This window comes from Neofelis nebulosa, chromosome 4 (assembly GCF_028018385.1).
Source record: "Neofelis nebulosa isolate mNeoNeb1 chromosome 4, mNeoNeb1.pri, whole genome shotgun sequence".
NCBI lineage: Eukaryota > Metazoa > Chordata > Mammalia > Carnivora > Felidae > Neofelis > Neofelis nebulosa.
Window position 1 is genome coordinate 111,479,651 of NC_080785.1, and position 24,948 is coordinate 111,504,598.

The 24,948-nt window shown below is 49.3% G+C and overlaps 1 long non-coding RNA gene across 1 annotated transcript; it reads right to left on the reverse strand.

Moving 5' to 3' along the window:
• Positions 1–506: 506 nt before the first annotated feature.
• Positions 507–8,386, reverse strand: LOC131509719 (uncharacterized). The gene is made up of 2 exons (XR_009260668.1): positions 7,611–8,386; positions 507–899 (listed from the first exon to the last, which is right to left on the reverse strand). It is a non-coding gene; the product is annotated as an uncharacterized LOC131509719 (long non-coding RNA).
• Positions 8,387–24,948: the final 16,562 nt, after the last annotated feature.

A 24,948-nucleotide genomic window follows, 5' to 3' on the forward strand; every position in this document is an offset into this window, starting at 1 on the left:
AGCAAAAACTTAAAGAATATATGTGAAATCGTGTGTCTGATAAAAAGCCTGGGTCCAGAATATATAAAGAACTCTCAAAACCCAATAAAAAGAAAATAATAATCTAATTTTAAAATGCACACAAGATTTGAGCGGACACTTCAGCAAAAAAAGATGTACAGATGGCAATAGAACACCTGAAAAGATGCCCAGGATCACTTGTCATTAAGGAAATATGAGTTAAAACCTCAATAAGATACCACTACCCGTCTATGTCTAATAGGCTAACAACAAAAACAAAACAAAACAAAAACATAAAAAACTCACAAGACCAAGTGCCTGTGAGGATGTAGAACAACCGAACTCCCATCTACCACTGCAGGCGTGCAAAAGAGGACAGCCACTTTAGAAAAGGGTTTGGAAGCTTTTTGTAAAGCTGAACATACGTCTCCCATAAGCCCCGGCCATCTCAGTCCTCGGTATTGACCTAAGTTGACGGAAACGTGTCAGCACAAACTCTACAGGAATGTTTATGGAAGCTTTATTTCTAGTGGCCCAAACCTGGACACAACCCAAATATCCCTCAACTGGGAAAGGAATGAGCAAAGTGGTGCAGCTGTACAACTGGGCACCGTTGTGCCATAAAATGGAAGGTGTGCATGACGACAAGACAAATCCGGAATTCCGGCCGGGGAAACCAGACTCACGATGCTGCGTCCTCTGTGATTCCCCTTCTGCAGCGTTCAGAGACAGGGAAGAGCTGTAGCAACAGAACTCAGCTCCGTGGTTGCCCAGGAGCAGGACGAGGGGGTGGCTCCAGACAGCGCAGTGGAGTCTGGGGGTGATGCACTGCTTTGCAGCTTGATTGTCGTGGTGATTCCATGGCTACCCGTGTTTGTCAAAACTCACCGAACTGTCTGCTAAAAAGGGCGAGTTTTACTTTGTGTGCGTTATATGACACCTTCATGAAAAATAGAAAAGAGAAACAAGAACAGTACAACCTTTCCCAGAAACCACCTCACACCTCTGGCTGGACTGGGGTCTCCTGTGGTCTCTAAGGCCATCAATGGCGAGAGGAACAGAGTCATGGTGATCAGTTTAGACCCAGGAGCAGGTGTGGGTGGGTGGGCAGTGGAACTAAACCTGGATCTTGTTAGGAAGAGAGGAGGTGGGAGACGCCGATGTTGGTGGGGCTGCTGCGTGGCAGACAGACCCAAACAGATACGTGGGAATGGTCAGCGCGAGGCGTGCCCTGCACAAGGAAAGTGAGGGGGACTGGCCAGGCAGTAGGGGAGGCCAGGGGGGCCTCTCTGTGGAGGTGACCTTGGAGCCCAAACCCAAATGAGGGGACAAGTCCTAGGGCATGAAGAGAGGGAGTTAAGTGCCCCAGGCCGAGGGAAGAGCATGACAAAGACTAGGGTCAAGAGCAAGGCCGCTGTCCCATGGTGGAAGTCAGTGGGCAGATTGTTTGGGCAAGTGCTCCAAACACACAAAGGAGAACAGCGGCGGAGGCCTGGGCCTGGCTTCCACCCCAAGTGCCCCAAAAGACACACAGAGCGTTTGAGCAGTGGGGTGCCACGATCCCAATTATATTTTAAGAGGATCACAGCTGTTGGGAAAATGGACCAGAGTTACAAAAAATGCACCTCGGGACTGCATTCTCCCGGTGGGGGATGGCGTGACGAGAAAGACCCCGGAGGCGGCCAGCTGGGTCATGGACTGGGGAGCTGGCTGGATGTGGGAGAGGGTGAGGGGACAGGAGGCATCCAGGGTGACCACAATAACCCCCTTTACGACCACCTGCTTCGTGCCCGCAGCTTTGAGAGCGTCACATGGCCTCCCTGCAAGGTCATCGGTGCGTTTTATAGATGCTGAAACCAAGGCTCAGAGAGGTCTTGTCACGGGACCAAGGTCACCCAGAGGATAAGCAGGGGAGCACGCCCCAGAATGGAACTCACCTCTGGCCGCCTGAGAAGGTGGGCCCTTCCCACCTTGCCTCCCAAAGGCAAAAGGTTATTTTTTTTCAGCCGGTAAGAGTTATGTGGGAGGCAGAGGCTCCCCAGCACATCTCCGAACAGTCCAGCCAGGCGGCCTGTTCCCATTCCGGCCTGGGGGGCCAATCTGAGGGAGGAGGCTCCCTGGTTTTACCCTCCAGCCGGAAACAGCAGGAACGGCTGCAGCCGGACCCAGTATTTCCAGGCGGCAGAATTAATAGGGCAATTCCCCATGCAGAACTTAGCTGGCTCCCGTGCTAAATTAGCATAGATAAATATTTTTGAGACAGGAGGGAAAATAATGCATTTTGCAATAAAGCCAGAGCACAGCCCTCCGCAGCCGTTCTGTGAATCTGGATGAAATGAATTTGCACCTGGAGTAATTGAAGGCGCCATGGTCCTCTGGGGCTAGGAGCAGGCCCAGCCAAGCGGATAAACTCCCACCACTCGGCAGAGCTAAAGGTTGTCAAGAGGCTGATCCCTACAGTGGGCTGGGGGTGGGGGAGGGGGATGCGCCAGGGCCCGGAGGAGCAGGGACCAGGGTTTGGAGGAGGGATAAAGAATAAAGAGGAAGATGGTTCCAAGTGAACAGCTCAGGAGTCCCCGCTAAGGATCTGGGCCTTCCCGGCACACCCACCTCTCCACAAGTCTGGGGAAATCAGCCTCCTAAACCACTCTCCCTCCTAAACCCTCCCCTGCATCCCCACTGCCTCCCCCTTGTTCAGCCTCGTCATCTGTCATGTGGATGGTCCCAAACGTCCCCTCACCCAGCAGTGGCCCCAAGGCGGGGCCTCAAGGGACAGAACTGGCCTTCAGCAGTGCACACCTGTATAGTATACCAGTTGTTAAAAATAGGGAAACACTGGGGCTAAGTACCGACTCTCGATCTCCGCTCAGGTTGGCTCAAGAGGTGGCTCAAGAGGCTAAGTACCGACTCTCTATCTCCGCTCAGGTCATGATCTCGCAGTTTGTGAGTTTGAGCCCCGCATCGGGCTCTGCGTTGATGGCACAGTGCCTGCTTGGGATTCTGTCTCTCCTCTCTGCCCCTCCCCCCCCTTATATGCATGCTCTCTCACTCTCTCTCTCTCTCTCTCTCTCTCTCAATAATAAATAAATGAACTTAACAAAAAATATGAGGGGCGCCTGTGTGGCTCAGTCAGTTAGGCGTCCGACTTCAGCTCAGGTCTTGATCTCGTGGTTTATGGGTTCGGGCTCCACGTCGGGCTCTGTGCTGACAGCTCAGAGCCTGGAGCCTGCTTCCAATTCTGTGTCTCCCTCTCTCTCTGTCCCTCCCCTGCTTGCACTCTGTCTCTGTCGCTCTCTCTAAAATAAAATGAACATTAAAAAATTTTTGAAAAATACATGAAAACACTTCACAGCTGGTTAGAAAATGACCACTGTCTGTACCCCCTGATCACCCCAGCTGCTCCTGAATCCCCGGACCCCTGGTCTCTTAAGAAGGTACTGGTAGGTTAACATCTGGCACCAAAAGTCTCTGCTCCAGCATGTGGCCCACAACCCCTTCTGATCCGCTGGGACCCTGTTCCACCAGTTATAAATATTTTTAATATCTCCCCTGGTGGGGAACTCACCTGTCCATAATCTCCATCAAGCCCTCCAGCTGCCTGGGATAAATACAGCAGCTAAGGTAGAAGAGAGGGGTTGCCCTCACAAGCCCCTCTCCTCTCTCTGACAGCCAGGCTGCCCCCTCCATGTCTCCACCCTTTACTCCTTTCCCCATTCCAGCTGAGGGGAGAATCTCCCTCAACCTTGCTACGCAGTGCCCACCTTACTCTGCTGCCCGGTGTTCAAGCCCTCACCATCCGGCCACACTGACTCTCCTGATACTCTCCTGAGCCTAGCCAGACCACAGCAGAACTGTCGGGATTCAGGTCCTGCCTGGGAGATGGGTAAAGGGAACCAGCCAAAGGAGAAGAGCTAGACCAAGAGTGAGGGCGCCAGAGATCCCCAGAGCAGTGCCCCCTCTTGGAGCCGACATCATGCCCAGGGCCTGATGCCCAGCAAAGGGGACTCCGCTGGAGCCTTGCTGCCGAGGGCCCATAGCTGCAGCCGGCATCTGACTGGGAACTCAGGGGCTGGGTGGGTGACCAGCCATGCATCCACCTGCCTTTGTCTGAACAGGTGGGGCCAACCCTGCCCAGCAGGGCCCGGGAAGTGGGTGCCCTACCCAGTCTGCCCCAGCCCACTGCCACCCATCCTTTCCCCAGAGCTTGAGACTTTTCTCATGTCTAAGACCTCAGGCCATGTTTGCATCAAAAGTCTTTGCAAACGCTTTTTCTCTAGTGTCGATTTTTTCCATGTCAGTGGCTCTCAATAGGGGAGGAAATGTATCAGAATTCGTTGAGATGCTTTTTTTCAACTACACACTCAAGGCCACTTTTGTGAGATCCTGCAAAGTGCTCCCCAGGGAAAATGCCAGAATCCCTTGGGAGGAGAAGCCAGGAGAGGATAATAGCCAGTGTTAAAGCTATAACCACCCTGAGGTCCTGACAGCACCCCCCCACCACCACCAGACTAGGGCAGGGGCAGGGGAGTGGGGCTCCCTTTCCCTCTGTCTCTGTGAGTCACTTTCCATCCAACGGGGCACCTGTTCGGATGGCTGCCTCATGTCGGGGATCCTAGGCTCACACCTGGCTCCAGAGGGTTGGCACATAGCCCAAGACTCAGCCACCTTAAGCAAAGTGTTTTGCGGGAGGCTGTGGATGTAGTCCACACTTGGGGCATCCTGCCTGCCCCGTACATCTCTACCTGCTTCCTGACTTTGTTTTCTAAACACCTCTGTAGCTCCAGGAATGGTTCTAAACACTTGACATATCTTAGCTCTTTTAATCTTCCGAACAATACTATTTCCAAATTAGGTGCTGTTATTTCCTCCCATTTAACAGATAGGGAGGCTGAGGCACCATAGAAAGTTTAAGTGGCTTTGCACAGCCACACAGCTCCTAAGGGGACAGAGCCAGCACCTACACCCCAGGCAGTGTGGCTCTGGCCCAGCCCTCATTGGCCACACTCCCGTGAGCTCCTCGGTACTGGAACAAGTGGGAGCTGAGGGCAGGCTTTGATGGCTCCTGGTGCAGCTCAGGACAGCAAAACTCCCTGTCCCGGGCGCCAAAGGGAAGCAGCCACGTGTGAACCAGACCCGGGCTCCCAGTGTATAGGTGCTTCCCGCAAATTAGCTGAACATTAAGGAAAAACCCGTGTCTTAACCAGGACATAGCTCATTAATGCACATTTACACAAGTCATGACAGTTTCTTCAAACATAGACTTAAAATGCCTTCTCTGCAGAAGCTGGTCACAGATCACCAAAAATAGCAACCTGCACAAGGCACTTTCAGCAACTGCAGCTGACAACCTGGGGTGTCTTTCTCTCCCCGAGCCAACCTGGGTGCTCATGGTGGCCTCTCGGGGGACCAGAGCCTTGAGGTGAAGTTCAAGATGTGGACAGGCATTGCTACTGGACCCTGTATACCTCGCAGCCCCAGTGCACCTGTTCCTGGTGGCCCGGCCTTTGTGGCCTGTCCCAAAACTTTAGGCGTACCATCGCTCTGCCAGATGTGAAGTCTCTCTGAGCCTCAGTTTCACCATCTGCACGCTGGGCACCGCACCATCCTTCCCTGTTGCTATGAAGTCAGAGGCGACGTGTGAAATGCACAGGACACAGGAGCGTGAAAGTAGTACCTACTCTTGTTGTTCCAAATTGTGGAGGAAAGGGTGTTGTGTGCCAGGGGCTCCTGGAAGAAGAAGAGCCCCCTCGGGGGATCCTGGGGTAGGAGATTATGAAATTAGGAGCCTGACTGATGGTGGGGGCAGACAGTGCCCCCACTGCTGACCAAGCATGGCACAAGGTCTCCCTTGCCCTCCCACGGGGTGTCCCAGAGAGGTGAGGAAGGTACCCAGAGGGGAGAAAGATTGCCTACAACTGGCTGCCACAGGAACACTAGCAGGGGCAGGTCTGTGGCAGAGTGGATGCAAGCTGGGATTGGAGTCACTGGGGACAGGATCCAGCCAGTCCACCGGAGTGAGGGGCTGGCCTGGAGGGAGGAGACTGGCAGGGGCAGTTCCCCGGGTAGGCTCAAGACTGAGTGTGAAACACAGGTAGGCAGAGGCCACACTGCATTCAGAAATCACAGCACCCGGGTTCCTCCACCTTCCACCCACGCACACGTGGCAGAATTGAGACCCAGAGGAGACATGGGGGCTAGAACCCCAGTGAGCTGGCAGCACTCTGGGCCCCCTACGGGCTTCCTCCCGTGCCCCCCGAGAGTCCCAGGAGCGGCCAACAGTCCCTCCCCACTCACTGGCTGGGTTTCCTAGGAAACGGCCAAGTGCATCCTGCCAGGGGCAGCCCCTCCCCCACACACCTCCTGCAGTGAGCCAGAGTGGGGGCAGGAGGCTCAGTGAGCTCAGCCTGGACCCCCAGGCTGCCGCCACCTCTGGCTGAGTACCCCCAAGGAGTGAGGGAGCCTAAAGGCACCCAACTTACTCGAAGGCACAGCTGCTCGGCAGCCTCGGGAAAGCAGTAGAATGCAGTTAATTGGAGGTCTCAGAATCTCCACAATAGAAAGCCTTTTTTTAAGTGTGGTTTAAAAATGTTTTCTAGCAACATGGAGAACACCAAATACCAACAGCTAAGGCTCCCGGAGCCCCTCCTGAGCCAGGCTCGGGGCTGGGTCATCCCATGCAACCGCCCTTGCACCCACCCCACAGACAAGGACCTGTGCTCAGAGAGGGGCAGGTTCCCACGCCCCAAGCCGGCAGGTGACAAGGCTGGAACTTGAAGTCTTTCTGGGAGGCACTGAATTCTGTGAGTAGATAGGGACCGATAGGTATTTGTCTTTGTCATTTCTCCTCCTCTTTCCCTCTCTGTCCCTTTCTCTCTCCCTCCCTCGCCCTCACTTCCTTTCTATTTTTGAGTATTTTCCAATATTCTGCAAATAGAATCAAGAAAGAATAAACCTGTTTTCCTGAGTGGAGCCCCCACCAGCACTCCTACCCCCCTTCAGCATTTGGAAACAGAGATGGCAGAGGTCCACCGCTGGGCCAAATGCAGAAGTGACGGCTCCCTAGTCATTCATCAGCTTTTGGTGGAAGTAAGTGACACACAGTATTTTTGAGTTGCGTTGTCCTACTTCAATAAAACTGTGGCTCGGAGTTCCCCGGCCTGGACGTAAAACTAGGCCTCCTGTGGACTTGACCCTCTAGAAGTGTTGAGGAAGTAAATGTCCTTTGACCAGCAGGGTCACTGCCAGGGCTCCTGTCTTCTTAGCTTGTGTTGTAGGACTCGCTGCCATTTGAAAGAAACCTTTCCCGACACCCCCCCTCAAACATTTGCCACATGTCTGCCCTTCTTCTGGTAACATCACTTCTCCACCTTGAGAAAAATTATCCCCACTGCCTGCAGCGCTGGGGAAGCTGTGCAGGCACACACACACACACACACACATGCACAAACATGCACACACACATGCACATGCCCCAGCCCCTGGCAGAGGCATGCCCTCCGGGAATGGCCAACCGTAGACCACTACCCCTGGAAACAGAGACTGGTCCCAAGGGAGCAAGCTGGGCGTACAGGCCCCATCAGGTCGCTCGGAGCCCTCTCAGGTTGACTTACAAATGCTGAGGCAGAGAAGTTTTCTTTCTGCTCAACTGGCAGGAAGTAAATCTGGAACAGCCGACAGCCACATCTCCCCCTCCTTAGAGAGACACAGAAGGAAGCCGACAGCTGGAGGGAGATAAAGCTAGACACACAGAAGGGGAGCTGATGTTATCACCTGAGCCCTGGATCCGGCTGTGCCTGAAGGACTTTCCCTGGCCTTCCCAGGCTCTGCCACTTACAAGCAAAAGAGGCTTCAATAATGCAGACGTTGCTGCCTGGAAAGGGGGTGTCACAAGAGACAGACCCCACGATGAGGAGCTGGCTGAGTCTCGCAGTAAGGAAGCCATGCAATCCCCCAGCCCCTGACTTGTCATGCATCAAACGGCAGGCGGTGCTGTCACGGGCTGTGTCTTGGGACCCAGACCCAACGAAAGCATGCTTCCATGGCTGGGGTGATAGAGGAGGGGGTGGGCAGGTGCTGGGAGAGAAAATGCTGGGAAAGAAAATTGGTTACACCTGCCACCTTCGGTTCAACACACCTGCGGGGGGCAGGTGGCCGGGAAGCGGGCTGTTCCACTTGACATTCAGAAAGAAGAGGCTACAGCTTTGTTTAGAGACCCCCTTTCTGAGTGCTGCCTGGAAGGAGGGTGCCCTGACTGTCTCCATTTAACAGATGAGGAAACAGTCTCAGACAGGGGAAGGCGTCAGAACCGCCCAGAGCTTTGATGGTGTGAGGGTTTGGAGGGGCTCGCAGGACAGATGAAGTCAAAAACTGGGTCCAGAGAGCACAGTCCGGCCAAGGGGGTTGGAGCCCACGGCGGGGGGGGGGAGGGGGGGGGGCTGGAGAAGCCGATGGGCCACTGAGGCAAGGAGACATCCCTGAGGGCAGAAGCGGATGATGGGAGGGGCCGGGGGACTGTGGCTAGCTGGGCTCAGAGCTGAGGGAGGAGGGGACTTTGGAATGTCACCTGCACTAAGCTTGCAGGCTCAGGGCTGAGGGACTGGGCCCTGGGCTCCAGGCCTTTGCTGAGAAGACGGGAGGCAGGGCTGTCTCCAGGCCACTCCCCCAATGGTAGCCAACCTTGGTCCCTGCTTGGGCTGTGAGGCTAGGCTGGGGACAGCGTGGGGTGGGGCTGTTCAGGACACCAGGCAGGCTCTGGCCGCTTCTGCAGCTGCTAGGACCCGCATTTCCACCCCCCTCCCCGCCCCGCAGTGCCTTGCCCCATCTCTGTCTCTGTCCTTGCAGCTGCCACTGCCTCTGTCACCGGCAGGGTGGGGGGGGGGAGGGGAAGCCAGGATGAGAAATAACAAACAGACCCAGTTTCCCCAAATCAACCTGTCGCCACAAAGGGAGGGAAATGAAGAGGCCTGGCCGAAGCTGACCTTCTGTTTACATTTTCCTTGGAAACGAAGAAATAATTGCCGTCGCTGTAAGGAGCCGACTTCAGATGGCCCCCCTCCTCCCTCCTCCCTCCCCCCTGTCCTATTCAAGCGCAGCCAGGGATGACACTGGAATCTTGAATCAAACTAAGTGGTTACTATGGTGTCAGCCTGAAATTATGAATCTCCAAGCCGGCCAGCACAGAGGCACAGAGCCAGGGGTACACAATTAAAGCAGAGAGACCGAGGAAAGAGAAAGCACACTGTATTTCAATAGCAGCAAAATTGCACTTCCGAGCACGGGAATTAAAAAAAAAAAAATGTCCTTAGAAATGCAGTCAGAGGCATGATCGAGGCCAGGAAGGGTCCGGGTTCCGCCACCCACTCATCACCTCCCCCTCCCCCACACACTGTCCCCTTCTGCCCCTCTGGCCACTGCGAGCCGTGTGCAGCAGGCCTGCCGTACAGCCCCGTCCTGGCCCCGGGGGACCACGACACAGCGGGGACCTGGGCTTCTAAGCTCATGCACCAGACTCGGAGTGCACCTCTTGGGCACCATCCTCGAAGTGTCTTTCTCTCAGTCCCACATGGAAACATTTACAAACATTTACATTTACATTACATTACATTACATTACATTACATTACATTTACTAATGTTTACGCCTGGGATGAGACCCCCCCCCACACACACACACACACGCCACTACAGCGCCCATCCTGGCCCGAGGCCCCCATCTGGGCCATGGCACCGCAAAGAAAAAGCCAGACCCCTAGAGTGGCCTCCCATGCTCGCTTAGCTCTGACCTCACTTGTCTCTGACTCATCTCCCCCTACGTCCCCCTGGGCCTTCACTACAGCTACCCTGATCTCCTGACTGTTCCTGGAATATGACCGGCACACACCTGCCTCAGGACCTTTGCACTGGCTGTTCCTTCTGCTAGGAGAGCATCCCCAGATCTCTGTGATGGCACCAGCCTGTATGCTTTGCTCACTGCTGTAATCTTCATGCCTGGAACAGCTCGGGTATGCGGGGTGCTCAGTGAGTGAACACATGAACCCCATCTTCTGGGTCCCATTTTTTCCACCTTTACCATGAGGGTCTGGAGATTAGAGGGACAACCCAGAGGCCCACCACACAAGCAAATTCCAGTCTGGAAGTCTCTTTTGTTCAGTCTACACTGTGTTGGCCTGCAAGGCATTTGTAAACTTGAATTCATCAACAACGTATTAAAAACTGGGAGATGAACATACAAATCAGAATTTCCACCATAGAAGCTATCTTTCTTTAAAAGTTTGGTAGAACTTTCCCATCAAACTGTCTGGATCTGATGCCTTCTTTTTATTTCCTCCTCCTCCCTTCCCTGCCCCCCTCCTTTTTTGTATTAGGCTCTGATTTAACTTTTTGGGGGGGAGGGGGGATAGATCTGTTCTTCCCCCCCCCCCCTTCCTCTTCTTCAATTTTGGTGTATCAGTCAAAGTTCCTGGCTGTAGACCACAAGTGGTCCATTAAGGCAGAAGACTTATATACTGCAGGGTTTACACAGTTTCCCAAATTTCTGGGAGGGTAAGAGACATGGACGAGAGTGAGAAGAAATTCCCACCCCCTCCAAGAGACTGTCCTATCAAAAACCCCATTGCGTCCACCACTCGTCACCGGGCACCTTGGCCACAGCTGCCCCAGTGGAACCCAATGCCTTTACCACCAGAGCTGGGGTCTCTCATTAGCAGCCCTTCCACCCCTCACTACACCCCGCTCCCCTTCTTCCTCACTTTCACCTCTGGTGTCCTGCCTTGGTGCAACTGATTGGCTGGGTCCAGGTCATGTGCTCAACTCCAGCTGCAAGGGCACATGGGAAATGTAGTTTCTGGAGTGGAGAGAACAACACCAGAGGGAATTGGGGTTGGAGGTCCAGTGAGCCAGGCTGCAACATGGGCCACTTGGCACGTATATGTTTTTGCCCCCCAAAACTGTTCATTTGACCTGAGATTGTCTGATTAATTGGCATAAAATTTCTAATTTCCCATAATTTAACATATCTGTGCATCTGTCATGCTGCTCCATTTTTATGGTTACTGATGTGTCTTCTTGATCAGGCTTTCTAGTTTTGTCTAGTTTGCCCATTTTTTCAAAGAATTATTTTTCATTTTTATAGCTCAAGCCTACTGTTGTTTTATTCTATTTCATTAATTTCTGCTCCTGTTCTTCATTAATTTCTTCTGCCTGCTTTCTTTAGATTTATTTTGATGTTCATTTCCTAGCTTATTGAGGTAAACACTCAGTTCCCTTGTCTTCTCAATCTTTTTTCTAATGACTACATTTAAGCTATTTATTTTCCTCTAAGTACACAGGTCTTGGGCAGTATCCTGTGGGTTTTCATATGCAGTGCCTTTATTACCGCTCCTTTCTAAATAGTTGGTAATTCGGCTCTGATTTATTGCTTAATTCATGTTACTTAGATTTGTTTTTAAATTTCCAAGCAGATAGATTTGGCGATGCTAGCCTGTGGTTTAGTTCATTTTATTTGAATTGAGGTTGGACAATGTGGCTGGCATGATGTTTTAAAAAGCAAAGGCAACATGAAAATATATTCTGCCTGTAAAAGATTCAGTCTGTATAGAAGTTTATAGAATCAAACATGAAAATAGGTGCCCTTATGTGATTATTGTCGTTCTCTCCAATTTCATTTTCCTGCTTGGAGCTAATCTCTGTGGATAGTTTGGGGGGGTAGTTTTCAGTCCTGGTTTTACATTTACGTACGTATTCATCTATTCATCCCTAGAGTTTAAAAAATTACTTCCACTTTAAACTGGGTCTTGGAGAATTCTCAGCTAACGCCTAGGTACCTCCAGCCATTTTTGTTTCCAAATAAATATATTTTTGTTTTCAAATGAGTGTTTGCTTTGATTTGACAACAGCCCGCAAATTTTGACACCGTGCTCTCGTGGCTCATTTTTAAGCAACTTTTCTTGTAGTTTTGATTTATCTTTTGGCTCAAGAGTTGCTTATGAAAGAGAGTTTTAAATGTTTTCCAGTTGTATAAGTAGGCTTGAGAACACAGAGGAAGAAGGGAAATGTTCCGCCTCTTTCTACGAGAATGAGGCAAGGATATTTTAAAAATAAAAATATGTAAACCTGTATTGCCCATGAAAAATTCTTCCAAAATATTATTGGACCCAGCCACCACAGAAGCAAAAGATGAACAGGTCGTGATCAAACAGGATGGAAAATCCAGGAGTTGAGGGAGTGCTCAGCAACACGAATGTAATGGGATGTTAATAGATGGACACAGAAACTCATGTGACCAGTGACATGGATGCCCCCAAAGAAGCATTGGATAAAACCTGACATTCATTTCGGACTTGTAAAACCATTAGCACGCTACATATAGAAGGGAAATTCCCTGACTTGATGAAGACTGTGAATTAGAACCTTGGATCTTGAAACAAGAATGCCCTAGAGGCTTGTGGGGGCCGACAGAATTAATGTTCTGGGAAGAACAAGAAAAAAGGGGTCTCCGGAAGGAAAACAATTAAACTGTCATTGTCTCCAAATGATACGGTTGTCCACCTGGAAAAACTATCAAACCAGATGAAAGATAGAGGACTAAGGCAAGTAGTAAGGCTCAACAGCCATGACCAGTCAGAAGATACTTGGGGGAAAATTGTATGCCATTCACAAAAGACACAAAAAACTAGAAAATCCTTCCTAATAAATGAACACGATCCACATGAAAGAGATGATCAAACTTTACGTAAAGGAAAACTTACATAGAAAAACAGACTAGGTTCGTGGACACAAAGAGATCAATTCTCTCCCCCCGAAGGAGTCTATAAATTCAGTGCAAACAAGAGGCCCGCACAGATTGCTGGCTCCCTGCCCGACACCCAACACTAGTGATGCCACAGAGGAGGAGGGGAGGGTGGGAGGGCTGAGAAGCTAGCAGAAAACTGTGAGACAGAAGGCGGTTGAGTGCTGTTGTGTGGGGGAGTGTGTGTGAGTGTGTGCGTCTTCGTGTGTGAATGATTGTGTGAGAGTCTATGTGAGAGTCTATGATTGTGTGCGACCGTCTGTGTGTGTGTGTGTGTGTGTGAGTGCCATGCTATGCGTGAGCCTTTGTGTGTGAATGACTGTGTGTGAGTCTGTGTGTGTAAGAAGGGGGAAGGAGGACTTTCCAGAGTGGAGAAGACAGTGACTATGGCAGTGGATGAGGACAGGAAATGCTTCTGTATTGGCTCTTTTCTGTCTCCGTCTGGGGAGCCTTTGAGGAGTCATCACCTCTATAAGGGAGGAAGGACCGGCACCACCGCCCAAGCAAACAGCCTTGAAGCGGTCCTCCCTCCTGGCTGCACGGTGGGGCAGATGACAGAAAGAAGGGGCCCGGTCCCCGACAGGCCCCTGCCCCTCCCCTCTTCACACCTCAGGACAAGGTCATTGTAACAGAGGGAAGATAAAGTCGGTTAAAATGGTTGATTTTTTAAAAATTTTCTTTAATGTTTATTTATTTTCAAGAGAGAGAGGAACACAGAGTATGAGCAGGGGAGGGGCAGAGAGAGAGGCAGACCCAGAATCCCAAGCAGGCTCCAGGCTCTGAGCTGTCAGCACAGAGCCTGACGTGGGACTTGAACCCACGAGCCGTGAGACCATGACCTGAGCCGAAGTCAGATACCCAACTGAGTGAGCCATCCTGGCACCCCTAAATGGTAGATTTTTAATGGCATTTGTTCTGGGTATCTAATGCTGTGTAACAAACCACCCTCAAACTCAGAGCCTCAAAATAATGATTTACCCTTAGTTCCTGGGATTCTGTGGGCTCGCTGGGCTCGGCCGGGCAGCCTTCCCCAGGGTTCCCCTGCAACTGCACACACATGGTGGCCGGGGCCACCGAAGACAGGACTGGACACCCACAGTGTCTCACTTACGTGCCAGCGGCCAACACTGACTGTTGGTTGGCAGGTCAGCTGGGAGGCTGGTGCGGTGCCTGCCCGTGGCCTCTCTCCATGTGGCTTGGCTTCCCCTTCAGGACAGTTTGGGCCAGAGGGGGATGGGGCACTAATTCCAAAAGACCCAGGGGATGCTTGAGGTGTTCTCGTGACCTGGCCCGGACTACCATTCCCGCCCCATTCTGTGAACCAAGAGAAGTGACTAGTACGTCTCCTCTGAGTGGAGGCACACCACACAGATACAGCGTAGAAGGATCTCTGCTTATCTCTGCTTATCTACCACAAGTCCTCGGGCTCCCAGGACGCTGCCTTTTTCCTCTGGAGTTCATATTTCCCTTCAGAAGTATAAGCTACTTTGATAATGTGCAATGACTAAAAACACTCCTAAGTAAGAGTCTAAATGTGTTAAGGGTAAGCACTAAAAGATTAAACTGGAATGCCCAACTTTCACATCAACAGCAGAAAATAAGATCTGTCTGTTGAAATATGGCAAAATTTGTAAAAATAAAGAAAGTGTGATAAATAGGGAACAAAAAAGAATTCGGGAGAAATAGATCTTAACAGAACAGGGATTAGACTAAAGCATAAAGGGGGTAACTGCACCAAACAGAAGACAGCAAGTCTTAGAGGAATTTTTTAAAAAGAATCTAGTAATATGAGTCTGGCAGAGACACACTTAAAGGGATGAAAATAAAAGGAATGGGGGGATGGGGCGCCTGGGTGGCTCAGTCATTTGAGCGTCTGACTTCGGCTCGGGTCATGACCTCACAGTTTATGAGTTTGAGACCCACGTCGGGCTCTGTGCTGACAGCTCGGAGCCTGGAGCCTGCTTCGGATTCTGTGTCTCCCTGTCTCTGCCCCTTCTCCGCTCATGCTCCGTCTCTCTCTCTGTCTCTCAAAGATGAATAAACGTTAAAAAAAAAAATTTTTTTTTAAAGGCACGGGAGGAGGGTGGGAGGGAGGGGAGCGTGGGTGATGGGTATTGAGGAGGGCACCTTTTGGTATGAGCACTGGGTGTTGTATGGAAACCAATCTGACAGTAAACTTCATATATTGAAAAAAAAAGGCATGGGAGGAAAAAACAGGGAAATAAGGAATGAAAGAGATTCAGCAGAGCAACGCTAGAATCAGAAGACAAATGCAACAGGGTTCAAGGCCAAAAAGGGGCATTCTATCTTGTGAAAAAGGACAATGGATTGAGAATATCTACTAATAACAATGAGCATGTATTCACCAAGAATACAGCCTCAAAATATATAACGTCACAAGTGAAAGGACTTGGATACATACAGACAACACCAAGACTGTGGCTGAGATTTAACACATCTCTCACAAGAACAAACAGATCAGCCAGACCACAGACAGAAGTGGAGATATTCCAACAAAGGGAAAATGTGTTATTTTTGAGGGCATAGGGAACAGTAACAAAATCAACCATGTAGTAAAGCACAAATGAAGTCTCCCTACGTTAAAAAAAAAAAGAAATCAATATCATCTGAACCCATTCTCTAACCATGATGTGATAAAATGAAACCAGGAACAATGGGATAACTTCTTAAAATTCCCCACGTCACTGAAAAGGGGAGAAAACTGCAAATAAATAAAATACTGAACAAAAAAAAAGGGAAAGTAACTACAGACATAAGACACATTTTCCAAGTAAATGAATATTATGAACCACTGTATGTCTAACATATTTGAAAACCTGGACAGAACAAATCACTGGCAAGGCATAAAATGCCAAAATCGGAGAGAGAAGGAATAGAAGGCTTGAATAGATCAATAACCATTAAAGAAGCCAAAATAGTCTCAAATAACCACTTTCCCAAAAACCCCAGGGCCAAAATTCATTTTACAAGTGAGTTCAACCAAACTTTCAACGAAGAAGATCAGAAGAGGCAAGTTGTTCCAGAAACTAAAAAACGAGAGAAAGCCGCCCTAGTCATTTTGCAAGGGATAATATTGGTTCCAAAACCGGATAAGGGCAGGAGAAGGAAAGAAAATCTCAGAGCCATGCCATTTACGAATATAGATGCAAAGATTCTAAATCTGCTAATCAAACCCAACAGTGTATTTTCGAATGTAATCCATCCTCTGGCTCCATTTGTGTAAAATTTTAAAGCAGACAAAACTAATCAGTGGTATCAGAAAGCCGGAAGGGGTAACCCTTGCAGGATAAGGCTGGGGATGGGGGGGGGGGGGCGGGGGGGGGATGGTCATCGTTCTCTTTCTGCTCCCAGGACTGTGCTCACGTATTGTCTCTCTTCTGTAGGCAAGTTACACTTCGAGGAACGATTCTCTTTTAATTTTTTGTTTTTATATTGTATTTATTTTAGAGACAGAGAGAAAGAGAGAGAGAGAGCACAAGTGGGGGACAGGCAGAGAGAGAGGGAGACACAGAATCCGAAGCAGGCTCCAGGCTCCGAGCTGTCAGCACAGAGCCCAATGAGGGTCTCAAACCCACGAATCGTGAGATCATGACCTGAGCCAAAGTCAGTTGCTTAACTGACTGAGCCACCCAGGCACCCCGATTCTCTTTTAAAAAGTAATATACCTAGTGGGATTTATACAAGGAAGGAAAGAGTGGTTTATTTTTTTTTAAGGACGATTTAGAATTAGAGTATCTATCAAAGAAACCCACCCATCATAGACCTAAGGGGAAAATTACACAATTATCTCAATAGACACAGAAATGGCATTTGTTAATGTCCAATACCTATTTGCACATGATGAGAAGTCCAAGCGTGGTAACACACAGGAGCTTCCTCAGCCTGGTAAAGGCTATACACCCAGACCCACTGAGACCCACAGGCCACCATCCTCCAGGCACAAACATGGTCGATTATTCTCTTTAAGATCAGAAATCACCCGTGGATGCCTGTCCCAGCACTACCGGAGACAGTAATGGGGGGAATGGGCTTGTTACAAGTGGCAAAATAAAAAAGAATCTCTACCTTTGACAAATTACCAAAGGGAACTTCGTACGCCAAGTATATACTGATCATTTACTAAGGCAAGCCCGCATACAAATGGTAAAGCTGGCAAGCAAATAGAAAGGGCAACACAGGAGAATATATTTGTGACCTAAGGATGAAGGAAGACTTCTTAACCAAGACATAAAAGCCTAAATCATAAAGTAGAAAACAGATGCATTTGACAACATCAAAATGAGGAGGTTTCGTTCAATAAGGACACGTAGGCAAAGACATGGCCGGCCAGGTGATAGACTGAGGAACAGCTAAAACCCGAGAACATGCAAGGAACTTCTGCAAACTAACAACAAAATAATCAACCGAACAGCGAAAGGATAGGGGATATGATGAGGCAACTCATGGCAGGGGAAACCCAAATAGTTCTTAAGTACACGGAGAGAGGCTGCACTTCACTCGTAATCAGAAAATGCACATCCACACAATTACCCCATCACAGAGGCAAAAAGTAGGCAGGCAGAAAATATCCTGCGTTTGGCAAAGATACAGGGAATCGGGAAGGCTCGTGCGTGGGGTGGGAGTAAAAACGGTCGCAGCCATTCTGAAGAGCAATCAGACAGCGTTTACTGAAAATTAAGTGATGCAGTCAGGAGAGCCGTCCCCGGTTACAGGCCCTCGAGAACCGTGAGCAGATACCCGCAGGAGGGCACGTACAAGGAGGTTCATCCGAGCATCGCTTATGGCATCAGAGGGCTGGAGGCATCCTTGGTACCCGTCACGGGGGGACTGTGCCAGATGCTGCCAAAGAAATACTATGCAGCTGTTAGAAGCAACGAATTTGATATACAGACAGCCGCTTGGGCATATCTTGAAACATCATGACGACAGGAAAAAAATGTATAGTATTCCGACACAAAACAATACTGAATACTTTATAAGGATTAATAACTATCCAAAGCCACTTATCAAGCAAATTGGGATCAAGGAAGAAAAGGAAAAATAATTAATATAAAATAAGAAAAGGACGTTGCATGGAAGAATGACACAGTAGACCATGAAATGAGGATTAATAATTAACTCAATGTCTTACCCCTGCCTGGTGTCCAATAGCTAAGTACAGTCATTAATAAATTAATTCAATGTAACAGCAATCAAAAACCCAACAGAATTTTTCTGAAGAACCTGACAAGCTGGTTCCCCAGCCTCATGTGGAAGGCACAGAATAACCCTGAAATTCATCCTCGTAGCAGCAGCACCGATGAAACCAGGAATTTCAGAAACAGTTCACTGAATAAATGGGAATCTCGAGCACAAAAAAATTGGCATTCTGCTTCACAGCATAATGCAACAATAAATGCCAGATAGATCAAAATTCTGGACGTAAAGAATCTATAAAAGCACGGGGGAAAATTGTGGCACAAATTGTCTGAACTTGGGCCGGGAAAAGCCTTTCTAAGCAAAACCAAAGCCTGAGACACTGTAAAGGAAGCCCTTTGGAGAACAACCGATGTGGGAAAAGACACCATAAACAGATTTCAAACACAAATGTCAGGCTGGGAGACAACACTTACAACATTTATTACAGGAAAAGCACTAATATCCACAAGAGATAAAGCGCTCCTAACATAATAAGCAAAACACAAACAGCCCAGAAGAAACAATGGCGAAGAATATAAACAGGAAATTCACACACAGAGAAAAGCAAACACCCCATAAACAGATGAAAAGCAGCTCAGTTTCACTAATCAGAAAACTACAAATTAAATCAAAAAATTGGATTCGGGGTTTTGCCCACTGCATAGGTAAAAATCCTAAGAACTGATGAGCTCTCATACTGGAAAAGCTGTGATAAAACGGGCACTTCCTTTCACGCTGGGGAGTGTCGACTGCATTTTGTTTGAAAATTTTTATAACTGTTTTTGCAGTTGCCCATGTGTGTTACATTTGCAATTAATTTTTAAACAATAAAACAATGAATATATATTTTCTTCAATTTGCAAAGATAATGCATGCTCGTTTTAGAAATCTCAGGGAATTTGGAGTCATGCTGCCCAAAGCAATTCAATCACTGCCATTTTTCTGTGTCCCCCCAGATCCCTCCCTTTAGGTACCTGCACAAATGGATATACAGGGGACGTGTGTGTGTGTGTGTGTGTGTGTGTGTGTGTGCGCGCAGTGTGTTCACGTGCCCATGTGTGAGTGTTAAATTCTCACTGCTGGGGTCTCTGCACAGCTGGACCACCTCCCTCAGCCTTGGGTCTGAGTACACTGCCAAAGCCCCAGGATGTGGTGACTCCCAGCCTCAAAGGCGGAATAGCCCGGGCCCAAAGGCAGCTGGGAGAATCAGCTACCAATGGCCCAGAAAATGACCTAAAGGTCACAAAAAGGAGGCCAGAGTTGCGTGCCAGAGCCTTCCTGCTTACACACAGCTGAGAAGACAACAGCAGAAACACTGGTCAGACACATGAGGGGCTGGGCCATCTCGGGGAGATAGGTCAGAGCCAGGGGCAGGTATGGAGGGAAGTTAGATCTGGAAGGTTCCAGCTGACTGGAAGGTCCTTAACGGTGTTCCTCCTCTTAGTAGTTGGAGCTAGAGCTGAAACAAATGTGTTTAAGCACCGCAAAAAGGAGAGGAGACAACGAGGGAGAGGGGGAGGAGGGAGAACAGGGAGACAGAAGGAGAGGGGGAGGAGGGGGCGAAGGAGAAACAGTGTAATAACTTACAGGTGTAAATAACCTCAAGCTTCAAGGGTAGCCTCCTTTCAGGCATGGCTGAATTACAGAAGCTCCATGATACTGTCCTGTATGTCACCTCCTCTCTTGCCCCCAGCGATTCCCCTGTCTCTTGGCTCTCTCTTCCCCAGTGCTGGCTTCACCCTCTGTCTGGTGGCCTCTCCAGTTCCAGACTCAACCAGCGATTGTCTTCCCCACTGCTTGCAACCAGAGTCTCAGGATGAAATCTCAGGGGCAGGCACGGGTCACCTGGCCGAGGACACGCATTGAAGGGTCAGGGCTGGGTCAGCTCAACCAGAATTGCACTGAGCAGGAAGAGGTGGTCCCCTCAAGGAAAATCCCAGTGCTGTTACCAGAAGACAAGAATGGGTGCTGGGTGGCCCCAAACTGCAGATGTCATCGTCAGGACCTTTGAGGTCAGCTAGATCGTAACCCCACACTTGGCAGTTGCGTCGTCTGAACAAACCTCTTAATTCTCTGATGCAGACTTTACAGCTCCAGAACAGGGACTTAAATCTCCATTTTGTGTTTTTGGATTAAACAACATGGGACGTCCCCGGTGCAGTGCCCAGCACACAGTAGGTCCTCAATTCCTGTGCATCTCCTTCTGCTTCTCTCCTGATACCACCTTCTCCTCTGACCGGTTTCCCCTGCACTCAGGGGGGAAGCGGGGGCGGAGTCCTGCGGGAGGGCAGCTCTTCCCAGTGGCCTTGGTTCAGGGGAAGAAAATTCCGTGAGCAAGGGACACGCTCAGAAAACGGAAATATCTGGCCAAGCCTTTGGAGATTTAATTGAAATTAATATTATGCCTTATCGAAACAGAAAGCTCAACGCTGCACATGTAGAAGAATCTATTTAACCAATTAGCTGAGTCAAACATGACCGTCCAGCCTTCAACAAGTCCCTCTGCACTCCCTCTTGGCCCAGAGTTGCTGCTAATGCCATGTGCATTAGACAAGTGGCCCCCAGCTAAGCAGGTGATCGATAATGGGACAAGAGGGGGTTTCCAGTGAGGCTTGGGAGAAGAAGGTGAGCTTGCTCCGCGCGTCATAGACCACCTTCCTATAAATGCTCTGTGAGTGTGGCTGGAAGATCATAGACTTCTTCTACTACTCACCGGCTGTGTGCCCTCAAGCAGGTTAATTCACCTCTCTGGGCTGGAAGTTTCACTTCACATAGCTATAGTGAAAGCTGGAGATAAAAACCCTATAGTGGACACAGCACATTGGTTTCTAAGAGCTGAATCAAGCTGATTTTTCCTACTTGCAATTTCCACCTGAATTTGCTCATAACGTTTTGAAAATAGTCACATTTCCCAACAGTCAAAACAGCAAAAATCCTGAGGTTTGATGATACACTCTGTTGGCAAAGCCGTGGGGAAAATGCGCACTCTTACATACTGATGGTGGTAGTGTAAATTCATACGATCTAAATGAGAGGAAACTGGGCAAAAGTTGAAAAGTCACAAAAATAAACCTTTGATTTTTGATATGATTATTCTACTTTAAGGAATTTATCCTAGAGATGATATACTCGTACATGAACAAAATAAGATGGGCAATGACAGTCATTATTACACTGTTTGTAATAAGTGAAAGACTGGAATTGATGCCTCCATAATAGGGGATGGGCTCAGGGTTGCCAGACAGAACGCAGGACGCTCATTTAAATTTGAACTTCAGGGGTGCTTGGGTGGCTCAGTCGGTTGAGCGTCCGACTTCAGCTCTGGTCACGATATCACGGTTCATGAATTCGAGCCCCGCGTCGGGCTCAGTGCTGCCAGCTCAGAGCCTGGAGCCTGCTTCGGATTCTGGGTCTGCCTTTCTCTCTCTCAAAAATAAACAAACATTAAAATTTTTTTCTAAAAAAGAAGTCGCTGTAACATTTCTTGTAAGGCCGGTTTGATGGTGATTAACCCCTGTAGCTTTTGCTTGTCTGGAAAACTCTTTATCTCTTCTTCAATACTAAGTGATACCCTTGCCAAGTAGAGTATTCTTGGTTGTAAGTTGTTTTTTTTTCCTTTCAGCACTTTGAATATATCATACCACTCCCTTCTGGCCTGTGACATTTCTCCTGAAAAATCAGCTAATAACCTTATGGGATCCCCTTATATGTAACTAGTCGTTTTTCCCTTGCCGCTTTTTAGGTTCTCTATTTAACTGTGGACATTTTTATTATAATGTGTCTCACTGTGGTTCTCTTTGGGCTCATCTTATTTGGGACTCTCTGTGCTTCCTGAACTTGGAAGTCTGTTTTCTTCACCAGGTGAGGGAAGTTTTCAACCATTATTTCTTCAAATAGGTTGACTACCATCTTGGGAGTCAACCATACCTGGACAGTCCCTTTCTCTCCAGTTCTCCACCTGGAAGCCTTATGATGAATGCAAATGTTAGTACACTTGATGTTGTCCCGGGGGTTCCTTAAACTATCCTCATCTTTTAAATAAGTTGTTCTTTTTGTAGTTCTAATTATGTGATTTTTCCCTGCACTGTCTTCCAGATTATTGATCCATTCTTCTGCATATCTAATCTGATGTTGATTCCCTCTAGTGTATTTTTTCAGTTATTGAATCCTTCAGCTCTGGTTCTTTTTTTTTTTTTTTTTTTCTATTTCTTTATTGAAATTCTCACTGTGTTCATCCATTCTTCTCCCAAGTCTGGTGAGTATTTTTAGACCGTCACTTTGAACTCTTTATCAGGGGCATTGCTCATCTCCATTTCATTCAGTTCTTTTTCTGAGGTTTTGTCTTACGTTCCTCTGTCTCAGCATTTTGCCCAACTCTCTGTTTTTTCCCCCCTATGTATTAGGTAGATCAATTACATCTTCCAGTCTTGAAGGGGTGACTTCATGTAGAAGAGATCCTGTGGGGCCTAGTAGTGCAGCCTCCCTGGTCACTTGAGCCGGGTGCCCCAGGGATGTCCCCTTGGGATGCATGCACCCTCCTGTTGTGGGTGGGCTACAGTTGGTATGGACTTCTGGTGAACAGGGCAGTCCCAGGCCCATCTGGCTGAGAGGTCCAGCCATGACTGCTGCAGGTGCTCTAGTGTGTGAAGCTGGCCCCCCAGGATGGGAGCTACTTGAGGCCACCTGCAGGGTGTGGTATGATAGGCAGCTATTAGGCAGAGCAAGTCCACATAGAAATATCATGGTGGAGCGAGTGGTAATAGTATGGCAGATGGAGAGTGTCAGAAATGGCACCAGGCTGGTGAGGTAGAAGACTGAAAAAACTGGTACCTACCAGTTTTTCCATCCCTGGTGACCATTCCAAAAGATCTCTGCCCCTCACATACACACACCCTAAAATCAGCCAATGAGTATCCCATCACGTGTGCTTTTCAGACAACTGCCTCTGTGCTGAGTCTTGGAAAGAGATCCCTTAAGAGTGGACTCTTGGCGTGCCTGGGTGGCTCAGTCAGTTAAGCGTCTGACTTCGGCTCAGGTCATGATCTCATGGTTCGTGAGTTCGAGCACTGTCAGTGCGAGCCTGCTTGGGATTCTCTGTCTCCTCTCTCTTTGTTTCTCCCTCACTCCCTCTCTCTCCCTCTCAAAATAAATAAATAAACTTAAAAAAGAAGAAGAAGAAGAAGAAGAAGAAGAAGAAGAAGAAGAAGAAGAAGAAAAAGAGTGGAGTCTCACTTTCCTGCTGCCCTACAGCTTTCCCAGACAGAAGTTCCACTGGTTTTCAAAGCCAGACATTATTCAGGCTCATCCTTCTGGTTAGAGCCCCTAGACTGGGGAGCCCGACATGGGGCTTGGACCCCTCATTCCTCAGGGAGGGCCTCTACAGCCGTCATAGCCCCCCTGCTTGTGGGCATCACACTGGGGGTGGGGGTCCCAAGCAGATCAGGCCTCTGCCCCTCCTACCTGCCCCCATGTGGCTTTTTCTTTATACCCTTAGTTGTGAAAAATCTGTTCTGCTAGTCTTTGGTTTGTTCTCAGAGACAGTTGTCCCGTGTGTAGCTGTAGTCGTGGTGTGTCTGTGGGAGGTGAGGTCAGGATCTTCCTCAGTCTACCATCTTGGTGGTCAACCATCCCTGGACAGGGCAACTCCTTGTGGTGGGGGCTGTCCTGTGCGCTGCAGGATGGTTAACAGCAACCCTGATCCCTAACCTCTAGATGACAGTAACATATGCGCACAAACACACACATACACACCCACACCTCTGTGTATACATACACGTGCACTCGTGCACACACACTCATGCACACATGCAAACAGACTTACACACACACATGTGCACACACATATACACATGCATACACGCGTGCACACATACACATACACTCTATTGGGGACAATTAAAAGGGTCTCCAGGCATCGTCAGGGCAAACCCACCCCTAGACGAGAACCACTGGGCTACGTAAACTATGGCACATCCATCCACTGCGTCCATATCAAGCAGGTGTTGGGGGCAAGAAAAGCAGCAACTCTCCGTGTATCAATAGGACAAGGTCTCCGGAATGTTCCTCAGTGAAATAAGCACAGAGTAGCACACGTGCACCACCTTTTACGTAATAAAGGAGGAGCAGGAACTTATAACTGCTCAGTTATGCTAGCAGCATTCTGAAAGGAGACACAGCAACTAACGACCAAGGTTGCCCTGGAGAGGCAGACACTGTGCACACGGGCCAGGGAGGGCCCCGTCCCCTGTGAACAGATGAGCAAGTCAACAAATTAAGAGTAAAATTGATTTCGTTGTCAACGTTCGGGAAACGGAAGGTTTCCCGCTAAACATTCAGACTTCTCGGTTTTCTTGAAAACTCCAAGTCTGAAACACTGGGACGGGGTTCTTGCCTGGGATCAGCTAGCAGGAGCTGAGAAGCAGCGCCCCCTACAGATGGGGCACCCTGCCCACCTCGCCAGTACCTGCCTGGCCCTGAAGTAGCTAATTTAAGGGGCCCCTGGAAAAAGAATGGGCTGTCCAGGACCACTCCTCTGTGTCCCTCCCTGGGAGCCGTCCCCCACTGTCCCCACTCCGGGCCCTTCTGCTGAAGGCTCTGGCCCGGCCTGCAGGCTCCCTCTCCACCCAGCCCCTCCTTCCACCTGGTGATTCAGTGACTATGGACCGGCCCATCGTCTAGCACCCTGGGTTTCATCTCGGCCACCAGCCCCTTGCCACACCCTTAGGGTCAGCACGACCAAACCTGGGGTCCAAATCCCAGCTCCTCCTGACTGCTTTCTTCACAGCCCTGCCACAGCTATTCTCTACCTGTTCAGAAATGCGCCACCAACAGGGAGCTGTGAACCGGGGAGACCCAGGGCTCAGGCTCTGGAGCTGGGTTCATGTCCCACCTCCGCCACTGAGTGGCTGCGACCTTTCTGTGCCTCGATTTCCTTATCTGCAAAATGGGCCTCGTGATGACTTC